General features: G+C 40.0%; 1 pseudogene; it reads left to right on the top strand.

The window, feature by feature from the left end:
• The first annotated feature begins 16,698 nt into the window (after positions 1-16,698).
• On the top strand, positions 16,699-17,083 carry LOC118626759 (annotated as a pseudogene).
• Positions 17,084-17,343: the final 260 nt, after the last annotated feature.

Below are 17,343 nucleotides of genomic sequence, written 5' to 3'. Positions count from 1 at the left end.
ATTAAGTAAATATTTTCCAGGACAGTTCATGGGTCTTGTTCTGGGACCCACTTGGAGAGCCCTCCTTACCACCTACTCTAGGGTTGAGTTCAGACTACACTGGTGGTGAAAGTCCTGTGGAATGGTGGTTAGAATCTCATGTTCTTTTTTTTTTAACCAGAAAAAAAAACAAAAAACACATTTTTAAAAAGTTAAATCATTTAATTTCTCTTTCATTGCTATTACCATTGACATAAAAGTTACCTCTACCCTGTCAGCCATCCAAATCATTCACCATATGAAACTAGGAACCTAGATGCCTTCCCTGAAAAATATTCATATAGATTCTACTATATAATATAGAGAAGAAGAAAAAAGGAGGAAAACCCTAGATTACTTGGCCACTGCTCTCCAATTGAGATCAAGATAATAAGCTCTTTAGTATTATACACTTAATGTATTTTTTAAAATTTTTATTTATTGATTTTAGAAAGAGTGCAAGGGAGAGAGAGAGAGAAAGAGAGAGAGAGAGAGAGAGAAACATTGATTTGTTGTTCCACTTATTTAGGCATTCATTGGTTGATTCTTATATGTGCGTTGACCAGGGATCAAACCTGCAACCTTGGCATATCAGGATGATGGTCTAACCAACAGCTATCCGGCCAGGATTCTGTAAATTTTATTTATTTATTTATTTATTTATTTATTTATTTATTTATTTTTCTGCACATTTATATCTAGTTCATGTGGTCCCTATTAATTTAGTCTTTGTATAGTCCAGTTAGCTTCTTTCTTTGCCATTGTTACAAATCATACCAGTAAACCAGCTCTCAAATTCTGCCATCTTGCAAATGTAAATGTTGGTTACAAGAGTGAGGTGGTATCAAGATCAGCACAAATTAATCACAACCACTGTGAAACATCTGCTTTATTGATGGTACTTCAACAGCATCACCTTTCCACATACATCAGGAATTATGACTGTATGATAAAGTTGCTCTTGTTGCTAGAGGGAATTGAGTGCAAGAGTTAATAGACTGGATTAAAAGACAAGACTAATTCCTAGTCCTAGTCTTGACATTGAATTGGGAAATATCTGATGGACTCTATATTTGCCCACATAAAGACCACTACTAAAAATTTAGCTGAGAGATTGAAAGGACAGACAAGAATTATAGTATTATAACTATTATTTCAAAATTTTAGCCAACAGATTTTTTTTGAGTAACTGTTTAAAAATTTAGATATTTTTTTTTAAGCTTTAATTTCACCTTTGTCTTGATTTAAGATCTCTGCTATTTCAAGATATCTGTCATTCGAACCTCCAGCACTTTGATGACTCTTTTACTATGATGTTGCTACTTTATATTGTAGTTAAAGGTAGGAAACTGAATCACCCCCTCTACCACTATAACCCATGGGGCCCCATGAATAACTTGAAGAAGCTGCACAGGAGACTGTTAGTGAATCAATCCATCCTCCACTTTGGGAACCATCGTTCTAGTACAGTCTATTCAATAGAGATACTTAATGGGTTGCATTTATTTATCTGTTGCTTTAAAATATTCTTACATAAATGAGATGAAGTATGAGAAAAAATATTGTTATAAAAGCTGAAAACTTACTATATAAGAAAAACTATACTGTATTTTCAAAATTGATTTCCTTGCTAGGGAGGGTTTATAATTTAAGAACTAGAATGCTATTCTCAAAAGAGCATGAGCTTTGGAGCTGATTGTTCTAGTGTCAAATTTTTGTTCTGCCATTTCCTAAGTATGAACTTGATCAAAGTTATTTGGTCTTTCTGAATCTCAGTCTTCTTAACTATAAAATGGGGACGGTAATATGAAGGTTTACTATGATAATGTATTTGGAGTATTCAAAAATGATGGCCATTACTGCTTTACAGTTTTGCTGATTTTATAGCAGTCATATTTTCATGAAGCTACCTTTATTTTTCTCTGATATATACCAATAGTTGTCACATTTTATATTTAAAAATGAAGTTGCTGAGACCACTGTTCCTTCCATCTGTTTGAGCTAGGTATCATTTTTGTGTTCTCAGAACTTAACAAATGTGAAACAATTTACTCTGTAGTGCCACTTGGTAAATCACTTTTTCACTTTCAGGGTATTTTTCAGTCTTGTGGATGAGAGGTCTTGACAATAGACATTAAAGATATGATAGCACTTTCACAAGAACAAGGACATGTGCCTTATGTCTTTGCTGAGCTCTGGTCTAGTGGACTAATTTTAACATTTTTCTAGATCTACACTAAGATTTCAATAGAAGTTGCTATCTGCCTAGATTCAATCTGATTAGGCAAATACATAGTTCTGAACTTGTAATAACCATCTCAGTTATACTATCAGGTTAATGGGAGGATGTGATGCTGTATAGTTAAAAGAGGATGGGATAGAAGTCAAAAGACTGGGGTTTGCTACCTGGTGATAGTGACTAAGTCCCATAAACTGTAAACCTCAGATTATACTAATCTAGTAAAAACATTACATGTCTGTTTAGTTTACCCAAATTAAACCAAACATCACTTTGAGAGCAAGAGAGAGAATGAATGAATGAATGAATGAATGAATGAATGAACGAACCATCATGTAAATGTTAATTTGCCCTGAGTTCCATTGAATGGGAATGGGACACAGGGAAATGAAGTAAGAGTGGCATGAAGTTAGATATTTCACACTTCATCTCAGTTCCTTTATGCCTTTTACAGTGTGAGCATCTTGCTACTAGCCCTGGCTAGGGTAGCTCAGTTGGTTGGAGTGTCATCCCGTGCACCAAGAGGTTGTGGGTTTGATTCCCGGTCAGGGCACATACCTAGGTTGCAGGTTTCATCCCCAGTAAGAGTGTGTTGGGGAGGTAACCGATCTATGTTTCTATCTTTCCCTCCCTTCTTCTCTTTCTAAAATTAATTTCAAAAAAAAAGAAAGAAAACGAGACAAGATCTTGGTGTTTAAATATATTGGCCTTATTTTTTGTATAACATGGTCCCGAAGTGCAAACCAACAATTACATCTAGAGCTCAACCAAAGAGGCCTCAACCTGTTCCAACAATGGAGGGAAAGCTGGCGGTTAATTAAGGGAGAGATGGGATACTTGTATATTATAAGGGCAAATTTAAGGGATTTTGTGACTAATTTTCATTGTTTGATTTTTTTACTTTATAAGTTACTTTATTTTTAAAAATGTATCTTTATTGTTGAAAGTTATGTTGCTTTAGAATCTGACTGCTGCACAAAATGCAATTTCCATTGTAATTTCTGCCTTACCAAGGTTGTTTTTAGAATGAAATGAAATAGTATATATTAAAGTGCTTAGCTTGGTTATAAAATGTAAAATGTTTCTGTCTTCTGGACAAACTTGGTTTTATTCTTTTATTTTTTTAATTGTTTTTTTTTTTTAGAGAGAGAGAGATACATCAATGTGAGAGTGAAAGATCGATTAGCTGCCTCTTACACACCCACTGCTGGGGATCAAAGCCAAAACCCAGGCATGTGCTCTGACCGGGAATTGAACAGGCAACCTCCTGGTGCACTGGGCAGCACCCAACCAACTGAAGCCACACTGGCCAGGGCTAAATGGTTTTACTGAGTTTTCACACAGAATGTGAACTGTAGCTGAGTACAGAACAATAATCATAACAATAATAATAAGGATATGAGCTAATAAGATTAACTGACCACTTACCACATGTCAGGAAATGTGTGTAGTGCTTTAAGTGGATTATCTCTATCAGGTGCTGCTTTGGGAGTCATTCTTCCTCTTAGATTTCTACCCTCCAGGCCCTCCTACAAGTATGTCAGTTTGAATATTATATATGCTTTCTGGGAAGCCTTCACATTATTTGTGTGTGTTTATCCCTGTGTTTGTATATACTCAAGTCATTTTTTCTTCTTAGACAGCTGTATTAAATAACTAAGAAGTGCTAGGTAAGAAAATACTCATTTTTGCCCTGGCCGGTTTGGCTCAGCAGTTAGAGCGTCGGCGTGTGGTCCAGAGAGACGCAGGTTCGGTTCCTGCTAAGGGCACGTATCTCGGTTGCAATTTGTCCCCGGCCCTGGTTGTGCGGGTGGCAGCCACTCGATGTGTACCTTTCAGGTTGATGTTTCTCTCTCGTTCTCCCTCCCACTCTATGTGAACAAAAAAATGAAAAAATGTCCTCGAGTGAGGATAAAAAAAGAAAATACTCATTTTCTACTTAATGTGTTTCTATGGGGAGAAATTTTCATTAGAGGACATGTGAGCCTTTCTCTCCTACTCTCTCCTCTTCCAGGGGAGGGAGGATGATTTATCTGATTGGTGAGTTTGGAAGAAGAAATGGGGAGGGCATCTATGGATTTGCCAGTCCCAAATGTTTTGGACCTGCTTGCTTGCAGAGAGGATGCATTTTGGTTTCCAGCCTCTGCCATGCGGTGACCTTAGAACATGCTCTGTACTGTGGCTGAGGTTGGCCACTGTTTATTGTCACCTATGACTGGGTAGATAAGTCTGAGTAGTTCAGCAACTACTAGCAAGTCCACTTGGTTGCACATTATTTATTATAGCTTTCATTATAAATAAAGTTAATATTTCTTATCTCTGACTCCTGTGTCTGCTTCTCAGTTTGTTTTAAATTTAGATGGGAAAGAAAAGGGGTATGATTAGCTACTTACAACCCTAACAAGAGGCAGTTTGAGGGAGTGGTTAAGAGCACAGGAGTGGAAATGAGATTGCCTAATTTCAAATTCTGGCTCCATCCCTTATCAGCTATGTTACTTTGTGCAAGTTACTTAAACTCTCTGTTTTAATTACTTGGGGACAATAATAGTACCTAGCCTGGGGAGAAGATTAAATGAGTTAATATATATGAAGTGTTTAGAGTAATCTTAGGTATATAATAAGCCTTCAACAAATGTTAGCTTTTCTTATTATTATATTAATCCTAATTGCTTAAGTACTCATACAACTCAACAAAAGGAAGACAAATAATCCAATTTTAAAATGGACAGAGGACCTAAATAGACACTTCTACAAACAAGATATACAAATGGCTGAGAGACATATGAAAAAATGCTCAATGTCACTAATCATCAGAGAGATGAAAATTAAAATGACTATGAGGTATCACCTCACACCTGCCAGAATGGCCGCCATCAACAAATCATGAAACAACAAGTGCTGGCAAAGTTGTGGAGAAAAGGGGACTCTAGTACACTGCTGGTGGGAATGCAGACTGGTGCAGCCACTATGGAAAACAATATGATGTTACTTCAAAAAATTAAAAATTAAACTTTCATTTGACCCAGTGATCCCACTTCTAGGAATATATCCTAAGAAGTCTGAAATGCCCATCAGAAAGAATAAATGCACCCCTATGTTCATAGCAGCAGTATTTACAATAGCTAAGATCTGGAAACAGCCCAAGTATCCATCAGTAGATGAGTGGATAAAAAAGCTGTGGTACATGTACACAATGGAATACTATACAGCTGTAAGAAAGAAAGATCTCTTACTCTTTGAGATGACATGGAGGGACCTGGAGAGTATTATGCTAAGTGAAATAAGCCAGTCAGAGAAAGATAAGTACCACATGATCTCACTTATATGTGGAATCTAATGAACAAAATAAAATGATAAACAAAATAGATCCAGAGACATGGAAGTAGGGAACAGACTTACAAACCTCAGAGGAAAGGGGGAGGGGGCAGGAAGAGATAAACCAAAGAATGTATATGTATATATGCATAACCAATGGGCACAGACAACAGTACAGTGAAGGTGGGGTGGAGGGCGGGGACAGGGAGGAGGGTGTTAATGGGGAAAAAAAGGAAGGACATCTGTTATACTTTCAACAATAAAGCTAAATTTTAAAAACTATTACTTGCTCAAGGATACAGTCTAAATATTTGCAAATAATTTGCATTCAGCTTCTAACTTCCCTCCTTAAAAACAGTGATTCACTGATTATCAGCACAGGGGCCTTCTATTGGACTCTAGATATACTAATCTACTCTTTTTGTTTCTCCCCTTTTCTCTACTTACTACAATCTGCATAAATGGGATTCACAGTGGCATTCCTTGGGGACACTTTTAAACTTCTTCCATGAGGTTTTTAGGTCAGTCCACTGTGGTCACTCTTTTTAAAGAGTCCCATAGCATTTTGCCCGTCCTATATGATGTAACAATTAAATGTGTGCTGTCATATGTAATGGGGTGAGGAATAGGGCAGAATTTTTTTTAAAAGACAAAATCACCCAATCAACTTAATGGCTCCTCTTAGTGTGCAAATATGCTGCAGTAATATTTGGGGGAGAGTGATCAACATTTTATTATGGAAAATTTCATACAGAAAAGTAGAAAGAATTTTGCAACAAACACTTATAAGTCACCATTCTACCATTAATATTTTTGAAAATATGTTTTCTATTGATTTTTAGAGGGAGAAAGGGAGAGAGAGAGAGACATAGATTGGCTATCTCCTGCATGCCCCCTACTGGGAATTAAGCCAGAATCCCAGGCATGTGCCCTGACCGGGAATCAAACCAGTGACTGACCTCTTGGTGCATGGGACCTCAACCAACTGAGCCACACCAATGGGCAATATTTTAATATACTTGCTCTATCACATAATTGATTCTGTTACCCATCCTTTGGTCTGTCCACCAGTTTATCTTACTTTTCTGCTGCATCTCAAAGTCGAGTGTTGCAGCAATCTTTTAAAATGCCAACCTTTCATTTTTTCCTTGCAATTTCCTGCACCTCCTTTATTCCCTCTCAGAGAAGCAGAAGCAGTGTTGCATAGTGAGCGGGGTCTGGAGCCTGGCTACCTGGGCTTGAAATCCAGCCCTCCCACTTACTGGCTATGTGACCCATGTGACCTTACTGTTACTTAGTGTATTCAGCTCCACCAAGAGGATAATAACAGTACCTACCTCATGAAGTTGTTGTCAAAATACATGTAAAATGCTTACAACGGTGTTTAGCCAGCAGACACTTGTAAGTACTAACTTGTGTTAGGCAGTTAATACATATTAACTCATTTAATTCTCACAAAAACCCCACAAGGCACTGTTCTTATAAAATATAATGTTAACTATTACTATTTGTTTGTTGTAGCCGAAATTTATCGAGAAAGAAGTCTCTGCTTAGTTTCTGAGTTTTAAAACAGACATTATGAAGTTCATGGCAAAAAGAGGACTTCAGGAAGGAAGACTTTTTTGAAAGAAACTCTGGACTCTGCCTATCAAAAGCCTAAGTATTGGGGGTTATGCCATTAACTACTGATTTTGTAACAATAGATAGAGTCTCACTTGCCCAAATTATATAAACTTTCCTAGGCTCGGGCAAGAGAAAGGAAAAGAAACCAGAGAGAAGATGAGGGTATTTGGGGCGTGCCCTAAGCCAGGCTGATTCCACTGGATAGATTTGGGGCTTTGAAAGCAGAGGAGAATTATGCTTCCTATGACATTTTGGGGCTCTTCAATGTGGTCTTTCTCTTTTTTTTCAACCCCTCTCTCCCATTTAAACCAGTACCTGCCATCCACTACCTCAGGAAAGAGGATCATAAGAAACAAAATAAGTTAAATTTTTGGCTTTTGAGCACCAAAACCAGACATGGAAAAACAAAACAAAAAATATGTTTGGATGGGTGCAGTTGTTTCTGGTTCTAGAGAAGATACAAATTTTCTGAACTGGAAAAGAGGGACAGTCCCAGGCCAACTGGGACATTTGGTCAATCTAGTTGGGGGTCTTCTGTTTCTAATTATACTTGATATCTACAAAATAAATTATTATTAGAGTATATTGAGGGCTCTCAGTATTCCACCAATAAAGGAAAGGTTTGGCAATATTTCAGTGTTCTTACTATATATGGCATAAGTAGATAGCTAGAACCCCCCCCCCAAAGTTTTTAGGAGGGATGCTTGATTTGTGTATTACTGACTTGAATCGAATTGGCTGTAATTTTTTATTGCTTCTATTTTTGTTTTTTAATTTAAAATTATTGTTGTAAGCACTTTACATGAATAAGCTAAATAAAAGTAATTTATACATATTATTTTCTAATTGTTTTTGTGTCACCATTGTGACCAGAGTCAGCGCAAATGGTCTTATCCTGTTTGATGACGTGCTCAGTTGTTTTTCAGGGACAGCAGACCAGGTCCACGAGTCATGCAGCCAAAACATGTGCAGAGGAGAGACGTTTGGCCTTTGGCTGCCCCGGAACCAAAGTCATCTTCCACGCCTCTCACAAGGGAACTGAAGAACCAGGACACAACGGAAACCTGAACACTTTCAGAAGCCCCAGCGTCTGTTGTCCAGGAAGTTCCGTGTTGACGCCCTTTTACCATAAATGGCCCAGTTCCAAGGTCCTCCCATTAAAACTTGTCCCTCTAGCACTTTCACACACCTTTCCCCCCAGCCCCTTAAAAACCCTTAACCTAGTCCAGTAAGCAAGACAAATTTGGCCCTGGCCGGTTTGGCTCAGCGGTTAGAGCATCGGCCGGAGGACCAGAGAGACCTGGGTTCGGTTCCCGCTAAGGGCATGTACCTCGGTTGCAGTTTGTCCCCGGCCCTAGTTGGGGTCATGTGGGTGGCAACCACTCGATGTGTCTCTCTCTCTCTATTCCACCCTCTCTCCCTCCCGCTCTATCTGAAGATAAATGCAAAAATGTCCTCAGTGAGGATGAAAAAAAGAAAAATTTGGGGCTTCGTTAGGTCTCCCATCTTCTCGGCTGGTGCATTCTTGATCAATGAACCTTTCCTTACTCCAAACTCTGACATTTTGTGTTTTGGCCTTTCAAAGTCTTGGGCACACCAACTTGAGTTTCAGTAACACTGTATATTTATCACGGGAAATTGAAAATAGCTATAATAAGTATAAGTAATAAGGAGTAGTCGTGAAAGCACAGAGTCAGGAGCCAGCCTATTTGAGTATGAGTCCTAGCTTTGCCCCTTGCTAGCTGTGTGATATTGGACAGGTTCTATTTTTTCCATCAGCAAAATCGGAATTGAAATAGTATTGAGCACTGGCCGGTTTGGCTCAGCAGTAAGAATGTCGACCCACAGATCAGAGAGGCCCAGATTCAGTTCCGATAAGGTCATGTACCTCGGTTGCAGTTCATCCCCGGCCCTCGTTGGGGTCATGTGTGGGCAACCAGTTGATGTGTCTCTCTCACACTGATGTTTTTCTCTCTCTCTTCCTCCCTCTCTCCCTCCTGCTCTATCTGAAGATAAATGCAAAAATGTCCTCGGGTGAGGATGAAAAAAAGAAAAAAGAAAAAGAGTATTCACAGTAAGGTGATATGAAGACGAAATTAGTTAATACATGTAAAGTACTTATAACAGTTTCTGGCACATAGAAGACACTCGAGAATTGTTAAGGGGTCCTGGCTGGGTAACTCGGTTAGCATGTCGTCCCAATATGCCAAGTTTTTGGCTTTGATCTCTGGTCAGGGCACATATTAGAAGCAACCAATGGCCCGGCCGGTGTGGCTCAGTGGTTGAGTATTGACCCATCCACCAAGAGGTCACCGGTTCGGTTCCCAGTCAGGGCACATGCCCAGGTTGTGGGCCGGGTCCCCAGTGAGGGGCATGCAGGAGGCAGCTAATCAATGTTCTTTCTCATCAGTGTTTCCATCTCTCTTTACCTCTTCCTTTCTCTCTCTCTAAAATCAATAAAGAAAAAAAACTTTTAAGAAAAGCAACCAATGAACGCATAAATAAGTGGAACAACAAATCAATGTTTCTCTCTCTCTCTCGCAGAAATCAATAAATAAAAATGTTTAAAAGAAAATAATTGTTAGGTTATTTGCAAATTTTTTTGCCCTACTAACTTAAGAATTCATCCATAGTTCATTATTTTTATAATTAAGACTTCACTAAGAGTTAGGAAGGCAGATGAAAATGTTTTTTGAGATAACACTTTTTTTCCCCCTGTGGACTGACTCATGTCTCCCCAAAATTCATATTTTAAAGTCCTACCCCTCAACGTGACTGTATTTGGAGACAGGGTCTTTAGGAGATAAAGTTAAATGAGGTCATAGGGTGGAGCACTAATCCAATAGGACTGGTGACCTTATAAGAAGAGATTGACAGAGATTCAATAGAGATTCACACCCACCCCACCCCCATGCATAGATGAAAGGTCACTTGAGGACATAGCAGGTGGCCATCTACAAGCCAAGAAGAAAGTTCTCACCAGAAACCAACCCTGCTGGACCCTGATCTGGGACTTTTTGGCCTCCAGTACTGTGAGGAAACAAATTTCTGTTGTTTAAGCTACCCAGCCTGTGGTATTTTGTTATATCAACCTGAGCAGACTAAGACAGATTGTTAATGAGTACCAAAAACTGAGGAAAACTCTTAGAGTTGCATTTATTTGCCAAAGAATGTGTACAGTCACCCAGGTTTTCTTACCCCATTCTGCCCTACATAGAGGCACCTGATGACTGAACAGAATGGTGAAGTAGAAAAAACACCTGACTTCTTGGTCCAGCCCTGCCCTTCATCAATTAAATGATTGTGGGCAAGTCTTTTTTTTTTTTTAATTTATTTATTTTTGTTACAGATGTCCCCCCTTCCCCTCCCTCCCCGCCCTGTCCCTGGCTTTGTTGTCCATGTCCATTGTTCATGCATACATGCATATAAGTTCTGTGGTTTATCTCTCCCCTACCACCCCCTCTTCTGGGGATTGTCAGTCTGTACCCCACTTCCACGTCTCTGGAACTACCCCATTCCTCAGACTGTTATGTTCATTATATTCCACAAATAAGTGAGATCATATGATACTTGTCTTTCTCTGCTTGGCTTGCTTCACTTAGGATAATACTTTCCAGGTCCCTCCAAGTCATCTCAAAGGATAAGAGAGCTTTCTTTCTTACAGCTGCATAGTACTCCATTGTGTATATGTACCACAGCTTTTTTATTCATTCGTCTACTGATGGACATTTGGGCTGTTTCCAGAACTTAGCTATTGTAAATAGTACTGCTACAAACATGGGGGTACATATATTCTTTCTGATTGGTGTTTCAGGCTTCTTAGGGTATATTTCTAGAAGTGGGATCACTGGGTCAAATGGCAGTTCAATTTTTAATTTTTTGAGGTAACACCATAGTGTTTTCCATAGTGGCTGCACCAATCTGCATTCCCACCAGCAGTGCACTAGAGTCCCCTTTTCTCCACACCCTCGCCAACACTTGGTGTTTGATGATTTGTTGATGGCGGCCATTCTGACAGGTGTGAGGTGCAAGTCTTTTAACCTCTTTGTGCCTCAGTATAAAATGAGGTGTAGGAGACTGATATTTGTATTTTGTATAATTGAGTTGAATTACATGTTTGAATCAATGACAAGGCTAAGATGAAGGAGAAGTGACAATACAGAGCTGAGACTAAGAACCTAAAAGACAAAGTAGTTGGGACCAGAAGCAACTGCCATGGAAATAAGCCCCTAGGTCTTTTTAGAGATCTTGGGAAGGGCATTGGATTTTCCACAGGAGGTGCAGTGAGAGTTTGAGTCTATTTCACTCGGTCTTGAGAGGCAGGGAGATCTTGGCTGACATCTGGATTATGAAGAGGTTTTGACTAATGCTCTCTAAATTAGCTTCCAGCTCTTGGGTTCTATAATTTAATGACTAGAGGGGGCAAGGAAAGGAGCAGAACAGGCAGATAAGAATGCATTTATGCTAAAAATGAAATGAAATATATAACTGATTCCCAAATTCCCCTTCATTTCAATAAACTACAGGGGTCTGTCTTCTTTCTTTCACATGTACAGTATATTTCTCTACCTGCCCTTGCTATTCATTTTAACTTGATTGGAGTGTCTTGTCTGGGTTCTCAGCATTCCCTGAAATAGCTCTGGTCCTATAGGACACTAGAGGCGATGCTGTCCCTTTTACTTTATCTGTCATCCATACTTGCGAGGTATATATTAGATTAGGACCAGACCTCTCAGATAAACCTTGAATTGCAGCTCTGCACTCACTACAGTGTGCCTTTGAGCAAACTGCTTAAGCATTCTATGCTACCCATCATTTTATTTTCTAATTTATTAGTTCAAATAAAACACATATCTAATATGGCTGTGGAGAAGATTAAGTGAGATAGTACTTGTAAACTCCTTCCAAATTTTAAGTAACGTGGGCACAGGAACCATATCATCTTTTTTGTTCTGTGTTTGTGTTTATTTTTTAATGAATAAAAATGGCTTAGCCTGGTGTCTGGAATATAGTAAGTGCTCAAGAAAAGAACGCAGCACGTGTTACCTTCTCTAGTGGTCTTCTGTTTTGTTTGCCTGCCCAACATCTACTTGCTCATTTTCTGGTAGCAAAGCCTCAGGTTTTCTTTGTGAAACTTCCCCTCCCTCATCCTCAGTTCTCATGGTTCTGGTGGGGCTGACTCCATCTCTGTGTTCCACAAATTGGTATGTGGCCCAGGCTTGGCCCAAATTAGGCCAATGAGAGTCAAGCCAGGTCTTTTTCTGGATCTAATGTGAGAGATACTCTCTTTCCATCTAGGTTGCCAAGTTGGTAAAAGGTAAGCGTGAAGCTACTGGTGGCCGTCTTGTTCCATGTGGGAAGAATCTGCCCAGAAATAAGGCCATGAGAAAGAAAAGCAGACTTGAGGGATGGAAGGAAACTGATTCTTGATGATGCCCTCTAGCATCTGGGTCCACCAAATACAAGGCAAACACCATTCTCTGTCTTCGAAGACCTTAGAGATAGGAAAAGGACAATATGATTGGGAGGGTCAGGCTGTCACAGAAACACCAGAGTACCTAACCACAATTTTGATGAGCAGAGGTAGGTCAGGGAAGACTTCTGGACAGGCAGGAAGAGACAGATAAGTCGAGATCAAAATGATGAATATGATCCAGGTGAATGGGGGTGGTGTAAGTGTTGGTGCGTGTGAGAGAGGGTAGAAAGGAAAAAGAATGTGGGAAGGAAAAACAGCAGCTCAAAAGCAAAACAGTATGGTGCTTTAATATGGAATTGAATATGACCAAAGCATGCAAAGCACTTTTCCAAACACAGTCTCAATCCAACACATTAAATCTTACCCAGTGAAAGAAATGTATCAGTTAGAATGTGTTCAGCTGCAAGGAGATGAAAACCTGATTAATGATGACTTAAGCAATGAAGACATTTAATTATCTACAGGTAGGCAGGCAATCCAGGGCTGGTACTGTGAATCTATAACATCATTGAGAATCTGGGCTCTTCCCGCCCTTCTGTTTCACCATTATCAACTTTTGGTCACCATGCATACTACTTTCGGTAGAGAAAACACCCCCCACCCCCCACCACCAAAAAGGTCTACATCCAAAAATTCAGAGCTTATGAATACATTACTTTACACAGCAAAAAGGATTTTGTATATGTGATTTAGTTGAGGATCTTAAGATGGAGCGATTACCCTGATTTATCGAGGTGGGCATCATGTAATCACAGGGTACTTACAAGAGGGAGGCAGGAGAGTTCGAGAAGAAAATGTGTTGACACAAGCAGAGGTCAGAGAAACAGGGAGATGTGAAGATATTATGCTCCTGGTTTTGAGGATGGAGGAAGGGGCCGTGAGCCAAGCAATGCAGGCAGCCTTTCAAAGCTGGAAAAGTTCTGACCGCTAGAACTCTAATATAATAAATTTGTTTTTCAAGCCACTAAGTTTGTGGTAATGTGGCAAGATAGCTGTCAGAGTTCCAGGTATCACTTTGATATTAAATGCTGATCTATTCTTTTTTATTTTATTTTTATTTTTTATCCTCACCCGAGGACATTTTTCCATTTTTTGTTCAGGTAGAATGGGAGGGAGAGAGAGAGAGAAACATTGATGTGAAAGGAACACATCGAGTGGCTGCCACCCGCACAACCGACCAGGGCCGGGGACAAACTGCAACCGAGGTACATGCCCTTAGCGGGAACCGAACCCGGGTCTCTCAGGACCGCAGGCCGACGCTCTAACCGCTGAGCCAAACCGGCCAGGGCTGCATCTATTCTTTTTGTCAGGGAAGCAAACTTTCACAAGTGACCTACCAGCTGATTTCCCCCACACACGTCATTGACCAGAACTTGGACACAGTGGCCACTTCCAGCTGCAAAGGAGGGTAGGAAACGATATCACTTTCCAGTCTCGTGTGTTTTGTAGATGGATTCAATTCGTTATTAATGAAAGCATAAGAGGGTTGTGCTGAGGTGTAGAACCTGGGAGTCTCTGAAGATGCCTTCCATCTGGGAGGAAGGGCCGTGGGAAAGTCTATGTGCTGGGCATCATTTGGCCTTGGCAGCCTACAGCAGAATGTTTGTGTACCTCAGAAACTGGGCTTCTCCCTCTCTCGCTCTCCCTCCCTCCCACTCTATCTGAAGATAAATAGAAAAATATCCTCTGGTGACAGGGAGGCAAAAGTTAAACAAAAACTAAGTTGCTGTCAGTAGGGATGATGCTCATTGGCACTGGCTGGCCCATAGGACTGCCCAGCTGGTTCTGGCTGTGGGGTACAAGTTTGTTTTAAGTGGATTCACCACAGATCTGCATGGGGTGGGAAGCACCATCCTTGATTGTCACCCCCACCTCCTGTAGACATTCTCACATGCATGCATACATGTACATGTGCAAAGATGATCATTGCATCGATGTTTATAAGTAACAAAAAAGCAGACACTGCCTAAATGTACATCTGAAGAACCCTGGTTAAATAAATTATGCTATATCTATATAATGGAATGCTCTAAGGACACTTATGTGGCTGATGTAAGTTTTATATAATTTTAAGAAAATCAAGAGAGTAGTGTGTAAGGGCTATTGTCTCTGGGGCTGAGGACTGAAGTTTTGGGGAGAAAGGAAGACATATTTTCGCTTGTTCTATATATATATATTTTTTACCAGAAGTATTATGCCAGTTATTTATTGCTATTAACAAATCACCTCAAAACTTGGTGGCTAAACAACCACTTTATTTGGTTATAATTCTAAGGGTCAGCAATTAGGGCTGGGCTCAGCCAGTCCATTTTCCTGGTCTTCCCTTAGTCATGTGGCTACAGTCATTTGGTGACTGACAAGAGCTGGATGATGTAAGGTGGACTTAGTGGCTGGGTGCTGATGCTGGCTGTCATCTGAACCATCTGTCTCCAGCATAGCTTCAGCTTCTTCTTCTTCTTCTTTTTTTTAATTCCTTACCTGAGAATATTTTTCTACTTATTATCAGATAGAGGGAGAGGGAGAGGGAGAGACAGAGACAGAGACAGAGAGAAACATCGATGTGATAGAGCCACATCGACGGGTTGCCTCCCGCATGACCCAACCAGGGCCAGGGACGAACTACAACCAAGGTATGTGCCTCTGACGGGAATCGAACCCGAGACTCATTGATCTGTGGGCTGACGCTCTAACCGCTGAGCCAAACTGGCCAGGGCCAGTTTCAGCTTCTTCTTTTTTTTTTCCTTTCAGTTTCTTGATATGACACCTGTGTCCAAAGAGAACAAGAGCTGAAGCTGCAAGGCCTCCCGAGGTCTAGGTTCTGGAGGAACTCATACAACAACGCTTGTGCCACATTCATTAATTAAAGAAAGTCACAGGGCCAGCCCAGATTCAAGGACTGAGGAAACAGACTCCACCTCTTACTGGGAGGAAGTGCAAAAAATCTGTGGCATTTTATTTTATATTAAATTTTTTTAATTGATTTTAAAGAGAAAAAAGGAGAGAGAGAGAGAGAGAGAGAGAGAGAGAGAGAGAGAGAGAGAGAGAAACATTGATTTACTGTTTCATTTACTTATGCATTCATTGGTTGATTCTTGTATGTGCTCTGGCCAGGGATGGAACCCTTAACTTTGGCATATGGGGAGGACACTCTAACCAACTGAGCTACCTGGCCAGTGCTATAGCCATTTTAAATCTGTTATATGCACACATTACTGTTTCCAATAAAAGGCTACTTAATTTAAAAATAAGTATTAAGCCCTGGCTGGTTTGCAAGGTGGTTAGAGCGTCTGCCTACGGACTGAAGGGTCTTGGGTTTGATTTCCAGTCAAGGGCTCATGCTTGGGTTACAGATTGGATCCCCAGCCCCAATCGGTGTCCTGTGGAAGGCAACAAATCAATGTGTCTTTCTCACATGGATGTTTTTCTCTCTCTCTCCCTTCCACTCTATCCAAAAAAAAAATCAATGGAAAATTATCCTCAGGTGAGGATTAACAAACAAACATAAAAGTATTAATGTATTTATAATAAATTTATAGGATTTTAAGAATTGGTGGAACTTTGGAGATTATCCCGTATAAACCCTCCAGTTTTATAAATAAGAAAAATGGGGTCAGAAAGGTAAAGTGTCTTAGATAAAGTAACACAGTCAGTTCCAAGTAGTAGCATCAGGATTAGGGCCAGATCTACTGACTTCCAGTCTTGTGCTCTTAAATCCACGGTAACCTTTTGCAAACAAAGCTTATTCGTGATCTTGGGTCAAGAGAACTTGACAATTTTGTAGCCCTACTGCTCTTGTAGTTAAGAACTTTAAAGGTTACATCTCAACCAAGTAAAGGAAAAGACTAAAGAAAGATTCAGACAATTCTGAGAAAAGTAAAAGGGGAGTTTGAATTATCTAGTTTATCTAATCTCAGTGCTCCACATTTATAAAAAGAAACCTAGCCTTAGAGTATGTGTGGAAAAAATAATTTACCAAGTCATAAATGAAGTCGTCAAAATGCCTTTATAAAATGTTCAGCGGGTGGCCATGCAAAAGGGAGACCCGCTGGCCAATGAGATCGCCAAGGCCCAGGCCACCTGGCCTGGTGGTGACACGATCTTCAGGAAGATCATTCCTAAGGAAATCCGAGCCAAAATTGTTTTTGAGGATGATCAGTGTCTTGCTTTCCATGACATTTCCCCTCAAGCACCAACACATGTTCTGGTGAAGCATATATCCTAGATTTCTTTAGCAGAAGATGATGATGAAAGTCTTTTTTGGACATAAAATGATTGTTGGCAAGACATGTGCTGCTGATCTGGCCTGAAGAAGGGCTATCAAATGGTGGTGAATGAAGGCTCAGATGGGGGACCATCTATCATGTTCACCTCATGTTCTTGGAGGTCGGCAGATAAAGTGGCCTCTTGGTTAAGCATGTTTTAGGGATAATTTTCCCTTTTCTAGGCAATGGTATGTTAAACAGCACACTTATTTTTGCCTGTCTATGGACAGATTGAGGAATAAGTTAAAAAACCTACACATAATAAAAGACATCGTTGCAGGGTCTAAAAAAATGTTCAAATGGGTCTAGAAGATTTTTCCTTTTGGGATATTTTTAAAATCAAATACACTGTTAAGTATATTCAAATTATCCTTGTTGGTCCCACTGGCAATTTAGGAGTTCTCTAACAG

This window comes from Molossus molossus, unplaced genomic scaffold (assembly GCF_014108415.1).
Source record: "Molossus molossus isolate mMolMol1 unplaced genomic scaffold, mMolMol1.p scaffold_m16_p_12, whole genome shotgun sequence".
Taxonomy (NCBI): domain Eukaryota; kingdom Metazoa; phylum Chordata; class Mammalia; order Chiroptera; family Molossidae; genus Molossus; species Molossus molossus.
Note: the sequence above shows the minus strand (reverse complement) of the source record. Positions and strands in the feature narration are given on the sequence as shown.